A 5,359-nucleotide genomic window follows, 5' to 3' on the forward strand; every position below is an offset into this window, starting at 1 on the left:
GAGTTATTTATTATTGTCAATGACTATCTAGGAAAGTGATACTACACTTTCGGAAAAAATGGTATCCATTTTAGAGGTTTCCAGTTCACTCAAGATTTATCGTTTCAACAATATATATGGAGTAGATGAAATGATTACATTTATAGATTATGTAAGTAGGCTATGTAACATAGCCTACTTACAATTAGTAAAACATGCCGATATGATGTACCAGGTATCGACCCCTGCTGTAACACCCATATTAGTATATATGTGAAGACAGTAACTGTTCTCGAAAGAACAGATACTGTTGATGACCGTGCAGCTTTTCCATGGAATAAATGATGACTAACTGAGACCCTCAGCTGTCGACAGGGAATCACCAAAGCGTGCGCGAGTAGTGAGTGGATGGGAAAAAGTCTATAAGGTACATTAGATATGTAGAATTGTGGACAGTAGGGAATGTGAGTCTCACGGGAAGCGTGCAAGGTATAAGTCCCTGCAGTCGCGGAATTCGTCTGTGTCCTCGGTGGCTCAGATGGATAGAGCGTCTGCCATGTAAGCAGGAGATCCCGGGTTCGAGTCCCGGTCGGGGCACACATTTTCAGCTGTCCACATCGAGGTATATCAACAACATCTGTTGGCAGCTGAGGGTTTCAGAGAGTCATCATTTAACCATATTAGTACCTAGTGTAGCCTCCAAAAGCGGCAATGGGCACTGACCTCGACATGCAGTCGATCGCACAGATGGCGAATACTGTCCTGGAATACGTTATGCCACGCTCTGCCTGCACTTGTAGTTCTGTAAGAGTTGTTGGTTGACGAGCCACACGGGTCACTTCTCGTCCCACCACATCCCACACGTGCTCGACAGAAGACAAGCGCGGAGATGGTGTCGGGCAGCGAAGTTGCTGCACGTCTTATAGACCACGTGGAGTGTCACGGGAAGTAAGTGGGTGAACATTATCGTGCTGGAACAACACATCACTTTCCTACGTAATGAACAGCAAAAGAATGAGTCCATCGAGTATGAATGCATGGGTCCATCAACATTCTGCACGTACAGAGCGCTGGTTAGTGTCTGCTACAGAAACAGAACTATAGTTGTATCTTATCACACCCCAGACCATAAGGCCTGGCGTCAGCCAGTGAAACCATTATCATTACATCTACTATCCCCAGATGTCGTGTAACGTTGTCGGATCAAAATCGACGACGTCTTTTCAGGTGTACTATCTTTCTGTCTGGCAGTGTATTTTGCAGTGTTTGTGTTTTACATTGCGATATGCAATGACCTTCGGACATTGGACGTTGGCATACGGTGAAATTGGTGTTTGCGTCACTCTGGGAGGCATGTTTGGATGGTCGAAGCGATTAAGGTGACCGCTCACGTGAAGTGAGAAATCCATCCTCAAGTCCCGGTACGTATTGTAGATCTCACCATGTTTATATGCAGGTGAAGTCTGAAGTGGCTGCCAAATCAGTTACTGGTTTCGCACAAACAAACTGCGTCTGCCGGTTAGTGCAACTCGGGCAGAGATATTCTAAGTGCCCCAGCTCGTGTGCACGGGGAGGTGCCTGGCTCATCGGCTGGCGAGGTGAAGAGTTCCGATAAAGTCTTGCTATTAAGTCTGGCTATCAAGTCTGGAGATGAAGATTTTGTTCCATCTGCTTACGAAAAGGAAGACTCGGGATTTCGTTTTTTCGTTCTCTAACTCATTTTCGACAAACATTCGGAGCACTGACCAGTGAAAAGATACCTTATTTTTAAAAGAGGCTCTTTGTCCATCTCTGATTTCAGTCGGTTAAGCAGTGAGGCGTATCTTTACATTTGCTGCTGAAAAACTGCGCTCTGCTCTCTCTGTCCTTTTCTATGGCCAGTGAGATGAATATTACACTGCACAGCCATATTTCTCTTTCTACATTGATGATCCAAAGAAACTGGTACACCTGCCTAATATTGTGTAGGACTCCCGCGTGCACGCAGAACTGCCGCAACATGACGTGGCACGCACTTGACTAATGTCTGAAGTAGTGCTGAATGGAACTGACGCCATGAATCCTGCAGGTCTGTCCACAAATCCATGAGAATACGAGAGTGTGGAGATCTCTTCTGAGCAGCTCCTTGAAAGACATCCCAGATATGCTCAACGATATTCATGTCTGGAGAGTTTGGTGGCCAGCGGAAGTGTTTAAATTCAGAAGAATGTTCCTGGAGCCACTCTCTAGCAATTCTGGACGTGTGGGGTGTCGCGTTGTCCTGCTGGAATTGCCAAAGTCCGTCGGAATGCGCAATGGACATAAATGGATGCAGGTGATCAAACACGGTGCTTACGTACGTGGCAGCTGTCAGAGTCGTATCGAGACGTATGAGGAGTCCCACATCATTTTAACTGCACACGCCCCACACCATTACAGAGCCTCCACCAGCATGAACAGACCCTGCTGACATGCAGGGTCCATGGATTCGTGAGGTTGTCTCCATACCCGTACGCGTCCAGTCCGCTCTATGCAATTGTAAACGAGACTTGTCCGACCAGGCGTTTCCAGTCATCAACAGTTCAATGTCGGTGTTGACGGGCTCAGACGAGGCATAAAGCTTTGTGCCGTGCAGTCATCAAGGGAGCACGAGGGGGCCTTCGGCTCCGAAACCCCATATCGATGATGTTTCGTTTAATGGTTCGCACGACGACACTTGTTGATGGCCCAGCATTGAAATCTGCAGCATTTCGCGGAATGGTTGCACTTCTGTCACGCTGAACGATTGTCTTCAGTCGTCGTTGGTCCCGTTCTTACAGGATCTTTTTCCGGCTGCAGCGATATTGGTAACTTGATTTTTACCGGATTCCTGATATTCAAGGTACACTCGTGAAATGGTCGTAGGGGAAAATCCCCACTTCATCGCTACCTCGTAGATGCTGTGACCCATCGCTCATGCGCCGACTCTGACTCCGCTTTCGAACACTTAAATCTTGATAATCTGCGTTTGTAGCAGCAGTAACCGATCTAACAACTGCGCCAGACACTTGTCTTATTCAAGCGTTGCTGACCGCAGCGCCGTATTCTGCATGTTTACGTATCTCCTATTTGAATAAGCATGCATGTACCAGTTCCTTTGGCGCTTCAGCGTATCTTCTGATTTATTTGCGTTAGCCAGTCCCCGCGGCTCGTACATTGTGTTAAACATTCTGTTTTAGTAGTGCCAGAGTTCTATGGCCTTACTGTGGGTACTCACTCCGTGTCTCAATCTTTGATGCCCGGGGGTGTGTTTTTCGAAGGAAACACTGTTTTCTACGTTATGCTGGCAAAAGCGTTTTCCGGACCTCGTTAAAAACTACATTTATCCTCCTTCGACATTCGAGCTGTAAAACAGTTTCTGCTGGTGTCCGTATCGGCTATGCTACTGTTACGTCAGTGACCAGCGTCCTGCGGCGTCTCCTCAAAGGAAAGCTGATGACGACCGCCAACATGTTGCCACGGATCTTTCAGCTACACTGCAGAAGTTTCGCTGGGAATGCCTTTCACATCCTCCATACAGTCCCAATCTCTCCCCATGCGATTTGCATATTTTTGGAAGAAAAACATTCTTTCGGACGAGTAGGAGCACGCCTGGGTACAGTCACTGTTCTGTAGAGAAACGTAAACATTTTTCTGTGAAGGTGCTGATCGCCTTGTCTCACAGTGGGATACAAGTCTTAACAGTTATGGCGTTTATTTTTGAAATAATAAACTGTTTACTTACTTTTTTCCATCCATCTTATTTTCATTTTAGTGCCCCAACAGCGTTCATATAAATATTTCAATAATAGTATTGGGCCACCTGTATATTTGCAGATATGTGTGGACATAGATCCACGTGGAGCAGGGAATGAAAAAATTTGCCTTATGAAGCTAAAAATAACTTTCCTATGAAACGAAAACTACAAACAAAATTAAAGCAACATGTTCGAAAGTGTCATCTGTGGACTAATTACCTGCTGTTGGATAACTCACAACACTGTGTTCCTCCACCAGGTGCACTGTAAAATGTTACAGCCTCCTTGGCATGTTGTCCAGAAGGTGGTCGAGACGTTGCTGCTCAAGCTTGCCCCCTCCTCGTCGGTGGTCCACTTGAGGTCGTCCATTGAGTGAGGAGATTTCCTGCCACGATACACTGTTTCAATAGGACTCAGCATGCTCGGCCACGTTCATGTCTCTAAATACTTCTGACCGTTCCATTCGGTTGATTCCTCTCTTATGAAGTAAGATGTGTGCTCGTGCTATATCGTCTTGAAAGACGAAACCTTTGTCGAAATTTCGAATGTAGGGCTGGTGTATAGGTTATAGATCATGTCTGGATATTGCACAGCTCTCAGATTACCCTCGATATCGATGACAGAGGTGCAACATCCGCAACAAATGATTGTCTACGAAGATGGTTTTGTAACTTTTGTAAAAAAGTAAGAAAAATTGCTTGTTTAGTAAACAACTCACCATACTTCTCGATATAGTCTTCTTTAAGGGATATACACTTGGTTCTGCTATCCTCCAGATTTTTCATCCTATCGAAAAAATAGGTTCTGTCGACCTGTGTGAAATACTCGTTGATATAAACTAACACTTCCTCTTTTGATTAAAATTTCTTCCCAGAAAGCCAGAGTTTCAAGTCAGGGAACAGAAGAAGCCACTTGGGACCGTGTGTCATAAATAGGGTGCACGATGAACCAATTCAAAGCACAATTCTTGCACAAGTGCCATTGTTATCGCTGATATGTGGGATGGTGCATACCTGGTGAAAGAGCACTCTTTTATTTTCCAAACTTGGTCTTTTTCTGCAAACACTAGTTTCAGAGGATCCAGCGATGAAGCGTAGTGGGTTGCAATTATGGTTCTGCCTGTTTACAAGTAATCTATGAGGATTATTCCTTTTGAATTAAGTACAAAAAAATGTTAGCCACCACCTCACAAGCTGATAAAACGGTCTTTGCCTTGTCCGCTGCACTTTCACCAGTCTTAGTCCATCCTTTTGATAGCCGTTTTGACTGTGGTGTGTAATGGTGGAACCAAATTTCATCAGTAGTCAGAAATCGGAGCAAAGAATCTTGAGACTACAATGAAACAACGCCAGACATTGTGTTGAAATGTTGTCCCCGATGCTCTTTTGGTCGACTGTGAGCAGTCGCGGCACCCACCTCCCACACGGTGTCCTTATAGCCAATTCTCCCTGCAGGATGTTATGCACTCACTCACCTGAGACGTCTACAATCTCAGCAATATCAAGAACTTTTATTCGGTAGTATTGTACTACCATATCATGGATTTTGTCAATGGTTTCTTTTGTGGCGACCTCAGTTGGACAGATGGAGCGCGCTTCGCCATCGGTGCTTGTCCGACCACGTTT

General features: G+C 45.4%; 1 non-coding gene across 1 annotated transcript; it reads left to right on the forward strand.

Annotated features, from left to right (window-relative positions):
- Positions 1 to 502: 502 nt before the first annotated feature.
- On the forward strand, positions 503 to 576 carry Trnat-ugu (transfer RNA threonine (anticodon UGU)). The gene has a single exon. It is a non-coding gene; the product is annotated as a tRNA-Thr (tRNA).
- Positions 577 to 5,359: the final 4,783 nt, after the last annotated feature.

This window comes from Schistocerca cancellata, chromosome 5 (assembly GCF_023864275.1).
Source record: "Schistocerca cancellata isolate TAMUIC-IGC-003103 chromosome 5, iqSchCanc2.1, whole genome shotgun sequence".
NCBI lineage: Eukaryota > Metazoa > Arthropoda > Insecta > Orthoptera > Acrididae > Schistocerca > Schistocerca cancellata.